The sequence below is a fragment of the Pristiophorus japonicus genome, chromosome 2 (assembly GCF_044704955.1).
Source record: "Pristiophorus japonicus isolate sPriJap1 chromosome 2, sPriJap1.hap1, whole genome shotgun sequence".
NCBI classification, from domain to species: domain Eukaryota; kingdom Metazoa; phylum Chordata; class Chondrichthyes; family Pristiophoridae; genus Pristiophorus; species Pristiophorus japonicus.
Genome location: NC_091978.1, coordinates 217,502,307 through 217,519,225, shown reverse-complemented (window position 1 = coordinate 217,519,225; position 16,919 = coordinate 217,502,307).

Sequence of the window (16,919 nt, the reverse complement as noted above, 5' to 3'; positions counted from 1 at the left end):
GGGGACAATCCACAGGGGAAGTCGGTTCACTGTCCCTTAGTGTGTGACAGAGAGCATGGCGCTGCCGAGGACTGATACGATTTCTTTGGTTTAGGTCTTTAGTTTGGTGTCGACCCTTGTGAGTTTTGGTCTGTCTCTTTTATGCGGCCACAGTTGTTCAAATTGTTGAGCGCCCATGAGAGATTGACTCGCTCCCGTATCCAGCACCATGTTGACAGATATCCCATTGAGTAGGACCTTCATCATTATAGGAAGCATCCTGTTGTAGGAGCAGCGGCCATTGATCGTGTTGACCCGCTGTGCATCGGTGTCCCGAAACTGTCCCCACCATCTTCTGGTCCGCTTTCCGACCCATCCGATTCGTGTACCAGCCTAGCTGCCGTTTTTTTGCACATGCAGGCCAAATGCCCTGTATATTCACAATTTCTGCAAACAGCCTGCTCAAATCAACATCCCCTTGACGAGTGCCCACCCCCACACCTCCAGCACAGACCTGTTCCATTGTTCAAAGTGTTCCCAAAGAATGAGCTGCGTCTGGCTGATCTCTCTTGAGCTTCTCTCAGTTTGTATTTGATTGCTCGCATTGCGGTTTGATGTTGTGTGAACGGCCGTTCCTGTGACCCTTGATGGCTTCTGCCTGCTGTCGAGAGCTTGTTCTCCTGGTTTTGTCTGTGTGTGGTGGTAGCAGCTTGTTTAGTGCTGTGAACTTCTTGTTCCGATATTTCGTTAGTTGTCGTACCTGCATTGTAAATCAACCTCGTTTCTTCTTCCCCTACCAAGAATGTCTGTGCCACCAGTGCTGTTGCCTCTTAGGTCAGGTTCTTGGTCTCTATGAGCTTTCGGAATATGCCTGCGTGGCCTCTTCCTTCAATGAAAAAGTCTCTCAACATTTCTCTCCTCAGTTCATCGGAGAACTCACATAAACTAGTCAACCTCCGAAGTTCCGCCACGAAGTCGGGTATGCTCTGGCCCACACAGCGTCTGTAGTTGTAGAACCTGTGTCTGGCCATGTGTAGGCTGCTCGCTAGCTTCAGGTGGTCTCTTACCAGTGTGCTCAATTCTTCAAACGACTTACTTGCTGGTTTCTCGGGTGCCAACAGATCCTTCATTAAAGCGTATGTTTTCGAGCCACAGCTGGTCAAGAGATGTGCTCTTCTCTTGTCTGCCTTATCATCGCCTAACAGCCTTTGGTTACAAAGCTTTGCTGGAGCCTTTCTATAAAGCCCTCCCAATTGTCTCCCACATTGTACTTTTCATCTGATCCGTTGTTCGCCATTCTGTGGATTCTGTAATCCCGTAACCCATCGCCACTGTAAAGTCCTGTCGCCTCAGTACTGATTCACATGAGGCATGTAGTGAAGTCAAGGTCACTCTGGACCTGCACCTTTATTTCACAGCTCTGGAATGCTGCACTTGCCTGAGACCTGTCCTTATATACCTGTCTCTTGCAAGTGCACCTCTGGTGTTAAGGTATGCTGGTGGTTACAGGTCATATCTTATTGCAGTCATGTATAGCATGTTAGGATACAGTTATATATAATAATGTAAGATTACATGACATCCCCCTTTCAGTAAAGCTGTGACTGCCTGAAAGCGGTGGCCACGGGTCGGTGTGGACTGACTGCCCAGACAGCGCGGATTGACTGACGCTCGCGGTGTACGTCACCGCCCCGCTCCCTCCACTTCCACCCCGCTCCTGTCTGTGCATCGGTAATGATGTAATCAAAGCGCGCACGGCCTCGGACCCGCCCCAGAAGGGAAATTGCCCTGAAATCAGCTTCCGGCCATTTGTCGGGGCCAATGACAGGTTTTTGGGTTGGTGCACACTGTGGGCTGAAGACCGCCAGCGGCATTTAAAGGCGCGGTGCGGCTCCAACCATTTTTGTCGGCCAGATTATTTTCAACGGTTAAAAGCGTTGAGAGTGCAGTTGTTGAGACTAGATTTGGACATTAGTGGGCCAGTTGCTTCATAGTCAGCAACAGAGAACGCTGATTGAGGAAGCTGTGCTTAAAGAGGTTTAATAAATGGGGTCAGTGCTGGCAGCCGAACGCCTCCGGCACATTGTGTGCGGCAGGGAGGCACACAGGAGAAGGCGACACCAGTTCCAACCATTGAAGAGGCAGTGGGCAAGGGACGCTGCATCTATAGCTGTGGAGGATGCAGAAGGCAATGGAGATGGTGACAGAGCACAACCCAGAGAGGTGCACCAGGAAGTACCTCAGGAAGGGCCTGCCAGCAGGAGGAGGGGCAGATACACAGATGCTCAGCACCACATACTGAGGCAGATGGGGAGGAGGCAGCATGCATAGGAGGCAGATGCTTGCCAGCACCAGGCTGCAGAGGGTGAGAACTAACATGAGCAGGAGGGAGAAGGTAATGAGGCAGCTGTCCGAGGAAGACGTCTACATGACATGGTGGCAGAAGGCCCTATCGTCAAAGTGTCTACAGACCGCAGTTGTCCGACATGGACCTGATGGCTGACCAGTCTCTCCAGAGAGTACAATTCCGCTAAGACATTGTCATGGAGTTGTGCCACCTCCTGCAGCCAGACCTGCAGCTTCAAACAAGGTTGAGGACAGCTCTGTCAGTCGCATCAAAGGTCACCTGAATTTCTATGCGACTGGATCATTTCAAGCTGCAACAGCAGATATATCTAACATCTCACAATTTGCCACTCATAGCTCCATCCATCAGGTGACAGATGCTCAGTATAAGAAGAGGAGGGACTATATATCTTTTCCAATGACCAGAGAGAAGCAGTTGGAGTGGCAGACCGGATTTGTCAGGATTGCGGGCTTCCCAGTGTTGTGTATGGAGAAAGAGTCAGACTGAATACTGTGAGCTCAAAGTAAAGTGTGACCTTAGTCTTTAATTGCAGGTCTCCAGAGTGCCTCTCCAACCTGTGAGGCCTCCTTAAATACCTGTGCTCCCAAGGGATTATGGGATCCCTTGGGACTCCAGGGGATGAGCCGTCTGGTGGCTGTACAGAGTAAATACAAGTCCACATATATAACACCCAGGGTTCAGGGCACCATAGACTGCACCCACGTCGCATTGAGGGCACCACAGAACAATCCTGAGGTCTTCCGTAACTGCAAGGGATTACTCTCCCTCAATGTCCAGCTTATGTGCAACCACGACCGCAAAATCATGGCAGTTGATGCCCTTTATCCTGGCAGCAGCCACGATGCTTTCATTCTGCGCCAGACCGGTATGCCCGGCGTGTTTGCTGGCCCAAATCAAGATTGTGGCTGTCTCCTTGGAGACAAGGACTACCCACTGTGCACTTGGCTGCTGACTCCCCTTCCCACCCCATACGCCGCAGTGTCTCCCATGTGGCTGCATAATGGCTCTGGGAAGGCTGCTTGTTTCAAGTGTAGAAGCTACAGATGTCCTTCTAGGAGGCACTCAACCAGCTCTGGCCATGGAAGGGCCAGCTGCAGACTGCGCCACATCCTCCTCTGCGCCATTAGTCTGGATTGGCTGGAGCGAAGCCATGGTCGGCAGCAATGGCGGAGTGGGAGGTCTCGCCTCAGGACTGCTGTGATTGTAAGAGACCACATCAGGGTCCTGGTCCAATGAGTTTACGCTACTCCCCCGGGGCAACACCTCACCATCCCCATCAATCTGCTGGAGCACAGTTTGGTGGGGTGGCGTGACACCGGAAGGTCCCCGGTGGATCCTGGTGGACCCAGCCGTGATGGCAGTAGTCAGAGCTCGAGTGGCATCCAGCTGAGCCTGTATGAGAGCTGACACAGTCTCGATGCCACCAGACACGCAGCAGTAACATGCTCCGTGGCCTTTTGCAGAGAGTGCATGAGAACATTCTGAGCATCCAGGGCTTTGGCCATCCTCTCCAATACAACACTGAGATTGGTTCCCTTCCACCTGTGCTGTGCAGGTACAGCAGGCGGTTAAGAAAGCAAATGGCATGTTGGCCTTCATAGCGAGGGGATTTGAGTACAGGGGCAGGGAGGTGTTACTACAGTTGTACAGGGCCTTGGTGAGGCCACGTCTGGAGTATTGTGTACAGTTTTGGTCTCCTAACTTGAGGAAAGACATTCTTGCTATTGAAGGAGTGCAGCGAAGGTTCACCAGACTGATTCCCGGGATGGCGGGACTGACATATCAAGAAAGATTGGCTCAACTGGGCTTGTATTCACTGGAGTTCAGAAGAATGAGAAACGTTTCAAATTCTGATGGGTTTAGACAGGTTAGATGCAGGAAGAATGTTCCCAATGTTGGGGAAGTCCAGAACCAGGGGTCACAGTCTAAGGATAAGGGGTAAGCCATTTAGGACCGAGATGAGGAGAAACTTCTTCACCCAGAGAGTGGTGAACCTGTGAAATTCTCTACCACAGAAAGTTGATGAGGCCAATTCACTAAATATATTCAAAAAGGAGTTAGATGTAGTCCTTACTACTAGGGGGATCAAGGGGTATGGCGAGAAAGCAGGAATGGGGTACTGAAGTTGCATGATCAGCCATGAACTCATTAAATGGCGGTGCAGGCTCGAAGGGCCGAATGGCCTACTCCTGCACCTATTTTCTATGTTTTCTGTGTTTCTATGTAATGACAGCTGCCACATCGCCAACGAGTAATGGCATCACATCTGGATCCGCACGGTCACTTTGGGAGTCCACCATCTTCTGCACACTGGCAATGATGGGCTCCATGGTGTGCGCAGAGCTGTCCGCAATGTGGGAGGCAGCCTCCTCCATGCTCCTGACCACTTGCGACAAGCTCTTGGACACCTTTGCCAGTGCCCCCAACATCTGTGAATACATGGCCTGCACCCTTGTTTCAAAAGCCGCCGCTTCCATGGACTCGTCTGAGTCCTCTGTAGCAGAACTCGCATGCAACCTTGCCCCCCGGAAAGCTGGCACCCAAGGTTCCCTTTGCCCTTCACCATGCTAGGCCACGGTGCATTACCTAGTGCAGACCCCTCTCCTAAATCTAACTGCAGCAAACGCATACTCCCAGTATCTGAACTGGCACGTGCGAGTATAGGAAGCAATGATGCGATGCTGGCAGCAGTGTTTCCCTCGTCATCGCCCTCATCGGAGATGCCGCCAATGTCTGCACTCAGCTCAAGGGTGTCGGTCTGACTCTGGCTCACACTTGGCTCAAGGGTGTCGATCTGACTCTGGCTCACACTCAGGATATCATCTGCAATTATAAATGGCACAAGGGTTCCGTGAGCGTGAGGTAAGGCTTGGACCATCCAGCAAGCAATTTGCACACATTCATCACCAATTGTCTGGTAGGCGTTTGGACATTCAGGGAGAGATGATATTAAAGGAAGGCCTGCACTTATCAATGCTGCCACCAGCGGGATCCACTCTACCGGCGGCCACAGGGAAGGCAACACGTCAGCCCGCTAGCTGATGCACCCATTTCTCAATGTCAGTGAGCTGCTGAATATCGGTCTCACCCTCACCAGTTCTCTGTTACTCCAAACGATTATGTGACATCTTGGACTGCAAAGCAAAGAAGGATTGCTGAGTAGCAGTGTAATAACGCATCGACAATTAGTGCAACTGTTGGTCCATTACATGCAGGTGTAACTTTCACATGAAAGGGACCCTCCATTGTGAATATGCATACGTAGATATAGATGCCTCAGCAATCAAATGGTCCTTCAGTAACTATAAAGTGAAGGTGGGAAATAAGAGTAGGTGAAGGAGAGGCTCAGAGATGGAAGGTCAGGAGTTGGGGGAACATGTACTTACTTTCACCAAACGAATTATGTTGTTGAACGTTTTGCGGCATTGGGTGAGATCCCCAATACCTCAACAGCTATCTCTCTCCAAGCATTCACAAAGACGGCGCAACTGGGTCTTCCTGTCTCCGGATACAATACACGCCTCCTTCCCTCCACAGCGTGGACGAGGGTTTCAATTTCAACATCTGAGAAGCGGCTGGCCCTCCTTAAAGCGCCTGCATTACCAATTCCATCAGAAGCACTAAAGACAAACTCAATGGAGATATGAGGGGAAATGTCTTCACCCAGAGGATTGTGGTGGTCTGGAACTCACTGTCTGAAAGGGTAGTCGAGGCAGAAACCCTCACCACATTAAAAAATTACTTGGATGTGCACTTGAAGTGCCAAAACCTACAGGGCTACGGTCCAAGAGCTGGAAGGTGGATTAGGCTGGATAGATCTAGGTCAGCCTGCGCCTACACAATGGACCGTAATGGCCTCCTTCCGTGCTGTAAATTTCCAAAGGCTAGATTTTACACTTTTGTGCAGATCGGCCAAAAATGGGCGGTATTTCTGGCATGTGCGGTAAAAATGGGTTTCCAGATCAACGGCTTGTCGCCCATGCTCAAAGCCCCTAGTCTCCATTTTTTAAATTGGGCGTTACCACGAGCGAAATGAAATGGGCGGTAGCGTTAAATCTCTGACGTTGTGCCATAAAGTGTCGCCGTCCTTAGCATCGACATGGCAATGCTCGATTCCTGCGATTCAGGAGGTCAAGGATCATCATGACATGCGCAGAAGAGGAGACAGATAGAGAGGGAGCTGAGAGGGAGTGAAGCCGTGTGTTGGTGTGGTGTGGCTGATTTGGGAGGAAGGAGGGAGAGTTTAGAGCTTTAAGCAAATTGGGCAAAAAAAATTAGCTGTTACCAGCCAGTTATTTGCCCGAATTTGATGCCTATAATGGAGGGAGAGGAGGAGGCGACACAGCACACAGTGAAGACTGATGCTGGCGAGAGCAGTGAGCTGGGAGAGGAGTACATTGGAGGGTGCAAAAGAGCGAGGAGGTTCTCGGATGAGGCAAATGCCTCCCTCCTGCAGGAGGTCGAGTTACGCTGGGGTGATTTTACCCAGGGAGGGCGTGGGAAGCCCACCTCAAAGGCCTACCAGAAGATATGGGCCGAGATAGCAGAGGTGGTCTCGTCGGCAACCAACGAGAGGGCAACCAATGCCGCAAACGATGGACCGAGCTTGTCGGATCCGCAGGAGTAAGTATTACATTTATTTACATGTACTTATGTATATAATTTGATTTGTAAGAGTCATGAGTGACTATCAGCAGATGTGAGGTATTTCACTTTTACCGGGAATGTTGTAGTCAAAGCCTGCGGTCACGGTATAAGTCTTTAGATAAAAAATGATAATTATCATAATAATCATGATTACATCTGTTGGTTATTTGTTGTATCAGTCTCTGTGACAGTACCTAGCAATGATATCATGCAAAAGAAGAAGCTATCGACAATGAGGTCAGTGCAGAGCCGAACGGGTGGGAGGCCATCAGTTCCCAGTGACATCACTGAGATGGAGGAGCGGGTGCTCAGACTCGTGGGGAAGCACCCCCGGATGGCCACGCAAGCATCTGCAGACCCTAAAGTGATGCGACGTGAGTAAAGTTTACACCATTGCGTGATGTAAAGTCAATAGATGCCACACACAATGATATCCGACCAATCATATATGATAGATGATTTCTAAAATTGTCCTAGAAATAATGTTGGCCTATTGAAAATCATTGCAATGCAGAATGTGTTGATGGTCATGAAATGTGATGTTTGCGATGATTTTGATAGCGGTGGTGCTTTTGTTGTGCATGTGCTGTGTGTAGCGCAGGAATCACCTTGTGACCCTAGCACCCCATTCTCCTCTAATAACCTCATTTGTGTTTTGCAGCTCAGCCAGCAGCATGGCCCCAGGCAAGACCACAGAGGCCAGAAGGTGGGGGCGCGGGGCCGAACTCGCCGGATGATCCTACATTTGGTGCTCAGGTGCTCCGATTCTCACCTGCCAATCCACTGGGTTTGTTCTCTATGGATGAGAGCGCGGACTTCGAGGAACCTGCATCGCCACGCTCCAGAAGCCATTCCACCCCAAGGCCATCTAGTGATCCTCTGGTCATTCCCGCCTCCACTCTGGAGGTACCGGCCCCAAGCACCTCACCACAGGACACCCCATTTGTCCCCAGGACAACGCCAACCTCACGGAGGTTTCGTGGACGTAGCAGGTCTGGTTCACGAGCACCACATGAAAGCTGAGAGATGGTACAGTTGTCCAGGAGGACTGTAGACATTGGTGACCAGCTCCTCGATGCATTGGGGGGCATATTCCGACAGCTGGCCACCATGACTGAGTAAGTTCCGCGGATAGCGGAGGCCCTGAAGTTGTGGGTACTGAAGTTGCATGTTCAGCCATGAACTCATTGAATGGCAGTGCAGGCTCGAAGGGCCAAATGGCCTACTCCTGCACCTATTTTCTATGTTTCTATGAAGGCGATAGCCAGGATCACTGCTGGCACAGGCCTCCCAATGGCCCCGGAGCGCGGCACTCCACCCCTAGGTTCCGCACCACCACTGTGAACAACAGATGAGAGGCAGGACCAAGATCCTGCTTCTGGATCCGAGAATGTTCCCCCACTCGGCATCCCTGGCTCCTGTACCCGACCAACCACCGCCTCTGCCTTCATCCCCCCCAATGAGGCACTGCCTGAGGAGCTCTTCGGCCAGGCGCCGTGGAGCGAGGAGGGGACGGGGTAGAGGTGGGGAGAAGAAGGGGAGGGGGGAAGGAAAGTGACTGCATGTCCGCAGGTGATGGCTTTGTTATATCTCCATCTGGGTGTATGCAATTTGTTGTAATGTATGGTGGGGGTGGGGGCCACTGTCCTGCTTTGCATTTGTATTCTGTGTTGCTGGACATGTTGACCATTTGATTGATGTCAATGGTCGAAAAAGTGGGGTGGGGGCGGGGGTGGGGTGTTTTTGACCGTGATACTTATTATTTCAGTCCAATGTTGGTATAAAAAAATTTTATTCAACATAACCTTGTTGCGCATTGTCTCAGATAGCTGGACCGTTACACACTGGTGATTCCTTAACATGAAAGGTTAAATAAAACTTAACTTCAATCAACTTAAACTTTAACTGGCACCAAGGTGATGCCCACCATTGAAGTCTGAGCTGCACACACACAGCAGTGACGTAAGAGTCTTGCAGCTATGTAGCCACCACGGGACCTTTCCTGCGGTCTGGAGTGGGTCGTGAGCATGGCTGCATAGTCAGCCTGATTATCTGGCCCTAGGTCAGCATCCAGTCCCTCGTCATCCTCTTCTTCTCTCTCCTGAGGTGGACCATCTGTCCCTTCTGACAATTCTTGTTCCCTCCTTATAGCCAGGTTGTGCAGCATGGAGCACACGACCACGTATTTGCTCAGGGTTGTATTGTCGCGCCCCTCCTGAGTAGTCCAGGCATCTAAAGCATTGCTTAAGCACAGTTATTGTTTTCTGGACCACATTGCATGTGTCTCTGTGACTCTGGTTGTATCACCTCTCGGCCTCGGTGTGGTTGTCACGCAGGGGGGTCATCAGCCAGGTGGCTAGGCCATATCAGCTGTCACCAAGCATCCAGCATTGTCCTTGTAGCTGACTCTTAAACATGTCAGAGACAGCGCTCTCACACAGGATGTGAGCCTCATCGAAGCTGCCTGGACATTTGGCATTCACTGCCATTATGATCTGGTTGTGGTCAACAACTAGTTGGACCTTCAGGGATTGAAATCCTTTTCTGTTACAAAAAAGCTCTCGGTCCTGAGAACGTGCCCGCATGGCGATGTGAGTGCACTGTATTGCTCCCTGGGTAACTTAGCAATGCAGTAGAATGCTCCAGCCCTGTCAGTCTGAGCCTCTGTGGTCATGGGGAAGCTGATAAAGTCCATCCTACGTGCATACAGGGCCTCCTTGATCTGTCTAATGCAGTGATGTGTGGCATGTTGAGACAGAGAGGAAATCTCGACCGCGGAGGCCTGATAGTGCCGCGATAATGTTCACCTCGACCGACACTGATGTCCTGATGGCAGGCTGCATATGTGGCCTGATGAGCTCGTATATTTCATTGATCACCACCTTGTGGAAACGCAGTCTCCGAAGACAGCTGTGCTCGGACACGTCGAGGTAAGACCTCTTCTCCCTGTAAGTGCGGGGTGTGTATGGTCTGGACCTCCTTCTCAGTCTTGCATGTCTTAAATTGGGCACATAATGATGTGCATTAGACATTGAGCCGTTTGCACTCTGCAGCATCTGGGTATTAATTGATGCACGCTGAGAAATGGCTGGTCCCATTGCAATGAAAGTATATTAGTGATTGATCAGAAGCAATCATTTCCTCACTAAAATACACCGAGAGTAAAACCCCAATAGTCCAGAGTCTGAAAATATGTCTGATGAGATGGTCACTTCATCTGAGAAGAAATCCAGAGTCAATCCATGCTCCCCCGAAGTTGAAGCAACCTTTTGAATGAAACGACCTGCGATTAAAAAAATGGCGCCCACACCACTGTGATTCATTCCACTTTTTCTGAGCGGTGTTTTGGGCGAGCGATATTGTGGGCGAGATGTGTGCACGGTGTTGAAAGTGATGCTGGGTGATCTCCTGGGCGTTAGTTTCGGCAAATGTGATCTTTATGACAAAAAAAATGAGTGGTCGGTATTATTGAATCGCGGCATTAATTACTTACGGAAAGTATCGCTGGGTGATACTATGGGCATTGGTTTTGTCCATTCTGATGATTCCGCCCCAAAAAAGTGGGCGGGCGGTATTATTTTGTCCCGGTGTTACGCACATGGAGAATGTAACGCTCAGTGATAAGTGTCCAAAAAATGGCCGTCAGTTTCCATTATGTGGCTAAACGGGTGATATCTTGGCATTATACCTCATTTCAGTGGTAAAATGGATGTTAAGTGGGCATTAGGCATGCAAAAAAAGTGTAAAATCTATCCCTATGATTCGATGATATGAAGGATGTCACAATGGTTGAAATGGCGAGAGATTTTTAAGTTGATATATTGACCAAATATACGTGTAGATATTTAAAAGTTTGCAAATAAGTGCATCAGGAAATTTAGATTGAGATCTTTTAAAAACAGTAAGTTGTTTGAATTGTTCCAAAGAAATTTTAGGGCTTAAGTTTATTCTTTAACAGAAAATAATGTCATTTCTATCATGTATGCAAATACTTTGTATTCACTGTGTAACTATGTACGACGTACCACCTGAGGGCGCTGCTGTTGGAGGCCCAGGGGTTTCCTGCCCTGGTGTGCAGGGATTATAAAAGGCAGCCAGCCATGCTGCTCCTCACTTTGCAGTCGTATTAAATGGACTGAAGTCACACAGCTCTTACTCACAGTACAAGGCTTTGTGGAGTTATTCGATGGTAATTGCAGACATAATAACTGGCGATGAGAATACGGACTTTCATGCGATTATGGCTACCTTTGGCACAGTAAAAGACTTCGCAGAGGGTGATGATTGGGATGCCTTCACGGAAAGGCTCGAGCAATATTTCGTGGCAAACGACCTGGCAGGGGAGACGGACACATTGGCGGAGAAGCGCAAGGTTATACTGCTGGCCAGTTGTGGGCACGAGGTCTACCGCCTCATCAGGCACTTACTGGCACCCACGAAGGCCAAGGATAAGACATACGTTGAGCTGACTGAACTAATTCGCGATACCATAAAGATGACTTCCTACCAGAATCGGAGCTCACTGGCAAGTACTGTACGTAAAATAACGGCGATTGCAGGCAGAACTGTTGAACTAATAAGAACTGTACAGAGCAGAGCCTACATGCCTGCTGCTACTAGGCCGCCAAGGGGTGTAAATGCAAAATCATTAACACAATGCTGACATTGCAGGGGTAATCATGGGATCCATCAATGTCGATTTAAAGACTATGCATGCAAAAGCTGCAGAACAAGGGGCCACCTCCAGCGAATGTGAAAACGTACTGCGACACAACAGGTGGTAGTTGAGTCGGCAGAAGAGTCCCGATCCAGTGTGGATCACAAAGGACAAGCTAGAGAGGCAACTCAGCCCGAGGGAGCAGAGTGCGGGGTGTACACCCTCTTCACAAAAATCCTCCCATGATGATAAAAGGCAAATTTAATGGCATTCCTGTATCCATAGAGCTGGACACGGGGACGAGTAAGTCAATTATGAGCCAGAAGGCATTTGAATAGCTGTGGGGCAACGACAAAGCACAAAGACCCAAGCTGAGCCCGATTCAGATAAAGCTGCGCACTTACACCAAGGAACTGATCCCAGTTATTGGCAGTGCGAAAGTAAAAGTATCCTATAATGGAGAGGCACACGAGCTGCCACTGTGGATTGTACCAGGTGATGGGCCAACGCTGCTTGGCAGAAGCTGGATGGGGAAGATTCGGTGGAACTGGGAAGACGTCACAGTATTATCGTCAGTGGATAATGTTTCCTGTGCTCAAGTGCTGAGCAAGTTCCCATCTTTATTTGAACCAGGCATTGGCAACTTCACAGGCGCCAAAGTACAGATCCACTTGGTCCCCGAGGCATGGCCCGTTCATCATAAGGCTCGAGCGGTCCTCTACATGATGAGGGAGAAAATGGAGATCGAATTGGACAGACTTCAACGCGAGGGAATCATATAGCCAGTCGAGTTCAACGAGTGGGCTAGCCCGATTGGTCCGGTACTAAAGAGCGATGGCAGGGTCAGAATCTGCGGCGACGACAAAGTAACGATCAACCGAGTCTCATTACAGGATCAATACCCACAACACAGAGCCGATGCCCTTTTCGCGACATTAGCAGGGGGAAAGGCATTCACCAAGCTGGATCTAACCTCCGTTTACATGACCCATGAGATGGTTGAGTCGTTGAAAAAATTAACATGCATTAAAACGCACAAAGGACTGTTCATGTACCACAGGTGCCCATTCGGGATTCGCTCGGCTGCAGCCATATTCCAAAGAAACACGGAGAGCCTGTTGAAATCGGTTCCACCCGCCATCTTATTTCAGGACAACATCCTCATCACTGGCCGCGACACCTCCGAACACCTGCACAACCTGGAAGAAGTTTTAAGTCGACTAAACAGTGTTGGACTCCGGTTGAAACGATCCAAATGTGTCTTCCTGGCGCCAGAGGTAGAAGTACTGGGGAGGAAGATTGCGGCAGACGGCATCAGACCCATTGACACGAAGACAGAGGCCATCAAGAATGCACTGACACCACGACTGTAATGGAGCTGCGCTCGTTCCTGGGACTCCTCAACTATTTCGGTAACTGTCTTCCAGGGTTGAGCACCTTGCTGGAACCATTGCACAAGTTGTTACACAAGGGAGACGACTGGGCTTGGGGTAAAAATCAAGAGGCCGCCTTTGAGAAGCCCAGAAACCTGCTGTGTTCAAATAAGTTGCTGGTATTATACGACCCATGTAAACGTCTAGTTTTAGCAAGTGATGCGTCGTCGTACGGTGTCGGGTGTGTTTTGTAGCAAGCCAATGCAGTGGGCAAGCTCCAACCGGTTTCATATGCGTCCAGAAGTCTATCAAATGCTGAAAGAGGCTACAGCATGGTCGAAAAGGAGGCTTTAGCCTGTGTTTATGGTGTAAAAAAGATGCACTAATATTTGTTTGGACTCAGGTTCAAGTTGGAGATGGACCACAAGCCCCTAATCTCATTCTTTTCGAAAAACAAAGGCATAAACACCCATGCTTCGTCTCGAATCCAAAGATGGGCACTAACTGCCTACGACTATGTGATCCACCACAGGGCAGGCACTGAAAACTGCGCCAATGCTCTCAGCCGACTACTAGTGCCCATCACCGGGGTGGAAATGGCGCAGCCCGCAGACCTGCTACTGGCCATGGATACCTTTGATAGCAAAAGGTCACCCGTAACGGCCCGCCAAATTAAGACCTGGACCAGCTAGGATCCTCTGTGTTATATATGTGGACTTGTATTTACTCTGTACAGCCACCAGAGGGCTCATTCCCTGGCGTCCCAAGGGATCCCATAATCCTTTGGGAGCACAGATATTTAAGAAGGCTTCACAGGTTGGAGAGGCACTCTGGAGACCTACAATAAAATACTACGGTCACAGTTTACTTTGAGCTCACAGTGTTCAGTCTGACTCTTTCTCCATATACAACAACTGGCGACGAGATACAGATAGCCAACCCAAAGATGCAGAGAACAGTGGGCATCCTGGAGACATTTTCGGAGGGACATGTTGAGAAAATGGAGTGACTCAACCAATATTTCATGGCCAACGAGCTAGATGGGGAAGAAAGTGCTGCCAAACGTAGAGCGATCCTCCTCACCATCTGTGGGGCACCAACATATGGCCTCATGAAGAATCTGCTCATTCCAGCGAAACCCACGCAGAAATCATACGACGATTTGTGCACACTGGTCCGAGAGCGTTTGAACCCGAAGGAAAGCGTTCTGATGGCGAGGTAACGGTTCTACACCTACAAAAGGTCTGAAGGCCAGCAAGTGGCGAGTTATGTCGCCGAGCTGAGACGCCTTGCAGGACATTGCGAATTTGAAGGACATTTGGAGCACATGCTCAGAGACTTTTTCATACTTTGCAATGGCGACAAAACCATACTTCGCAAGCTTTAGACTGTAGAGATCCCAACCTTGAGTAAGGCCCAATGCTAAGCAAATCACTCAGCACACAAGTGCTGCTACAAGTACTGTGAACAAAGTGATGTTGTTTTCAAATCGTAACGTACAGGGCAGCTCACACATACCTGCGGCTACACGTCCGCAGATGTCTCAGAGTCCACCATCAAGGGTGATGAATGCAAGGCCATGAACACCTTGTTGGCACTGCGGGGGTGATCATCGTTTTCATTCATGCCAATTCAAAGGATACGTTTGCAAGTGCTGTGGAACAATGGGATACCTCGCGTGTGCAGGCGAGCTGCAAAGCATGTTAAACATGAAAACCACCACGTTGCAGAGGAGGACAGATCCACGGAGGATCACGACAAACCAGAGCCTCAGATAGAGGAGGCAGAGGTACATGGGATGTACACATTCACCACGAAGTGTCCCCCGATAATGCTGAATGTTGAACTAAATGGACTCCCGGTGTCAATGGAGCTGGACAAGGGCGCGAGCCAGTCCATCATGGGCAAAAAGACTTTTGAAAGGTTGTGGTGCAACAAGGCCTCAAGGCCAGTCTTAACTCCAGTACGCACGAGACTAAGAACTTACACGAAAGAAATGAATCCTGTAATCGGCAGTGCTACCGTAAAGATCTCCTACGATGGAGCGGTGCACAAGCTACCACTCTAGGTGGTACTGGGCGATGGTCCCACGCTGCTCGGCAGGAACTGGCTGGGAAAGATACACTGTAACTGGGACGACATCCAAGCGCTATTGCCCGCTGATGACACTTCGTGTGCCCAGGTCTTAAACAAATTTCCTTTGCTGTTCGAACCAGGCATTGGGAAATTCCAATGAGCAAAAGTGCAGATCCACCTAATTACGGGCGCGACCCATCCATCACAAGGCAAGAACAGTACCGTACATGATGAGAGAAAGGGTAGAGATCGAGCTAGACTGGCTGCAACGAGAGGGCATCATTTCACCGATCGAGTTCAGCGAGTAGGCCAGTCCTATTGTCCCAGTCCTCAAGTGAGACGGCACCGTCAGAATCTGTGGCGATTACAAAGTAACTATCAATCGTTTCTCCCTGCAGGACCAATACCCACGAGCAAAAGCCGACGACCTCCTTGCAACGCTGGCGGGAGGAAAGACGTTCACAAAGCTGGATCTGACTTCAGCCTACATGGCGCAGGAACTGGAGGAATAATCGAAGGCCCTCACCTGCATCAATATGCAGAAAGGTGTTTTTTGTTTATAACAGATGCCCGTTTGGAATCCGATCAGTGGCAGCGATATTCCAGTGAAACATGGAAAGTTTGCTGAAATCAGTTCCACACACCGTGGTCTTCCAGGACGACATTTTGGTCACAGGTCGGAACACAGTCGAGCACCTGCAGAACCTGGAGGAGGTTCTTAGTCGACTCAGCCACATAAGGCTCAGGTTAAAACACTCGATGTGCATTTTCCTGGCGCTGAAGTGGAATTCCTGGGAAGGAGGATTGCGGTGGACGGCATCAGGCCCACTAACGCGAAGATGGAGGCAATCGAGAACGCACCGAGGCTACAGAATGTGACAGAGCTGCAGTTGTTTCTGTGACTCCTGAACTACATTGGGTAACTTCTTACCGGGTCTCAGCACCCTGCTAGAACCACTACATGTCTTACTACGAAAAGGGGGCGAAAGCCAAGAAAATGCCTTTGTAAAAGTGAGAAAATTGTTATGCTCAAACAAATTGCTTGTGTTGTATGATCCATGTAAGCGTTTGGTACTAGCATGTGATGCATCGTCATATGGCATCAGGTGTGTATTGCAACAAGCTAATGATTTCGGGAAATTGCAACCGGTTGCTTATGCATCCAGGAGTCTGTCTAAGGCCGAGAGCACCTACACCATGATTGAAAAAGAAACGTTAGCATGTGTCTATGGGGTAAAGAAAATGCATCAATACCTGTTTGGGCTAAAATTCGAAATGGAAACTGATCATAAGCCACTTATATCCCTGTTTTCCAAGAGTAAAGGGATAAATACCAACGCATCGGCCCGCATCCAGAGATGGGTGTTCACGTTGTCCGCATACAACTACGCCATCCACCACAGGTCAGGCACAGAAAACTGCGCCGATGCTCTCATTGGTCTGCCATTGCCCACCACGAGGGTGGAAATGGCGCAGTCTGCAGATCTAGCTATGGTTATGGAAGCATATGTGAGTAAGCAATCACCCATCACGGACCGCAGATCAAATCCTGGACAAGCCAGGACCGCTTATTATCTCTAGTCAAAAGCTGTGTGCTTCACAGGAACTGGTCCAGTGCCCCAGTGGAAATGCAGGAAGAGATAAAGCCATTCCAGCGGCACAAAGATGAAATGTCTATACAGGCAGCCTGCCTTCTTTGGGGCAATCGAGTAATGGTCCTCAAGAAGGGCAGAGATACCTTCATCAATGATCTCCACAGTACCCACCCAGACATTGTATTGATGAAAGCGATAGCCAGATCCCATGTATGGTGGCCCAG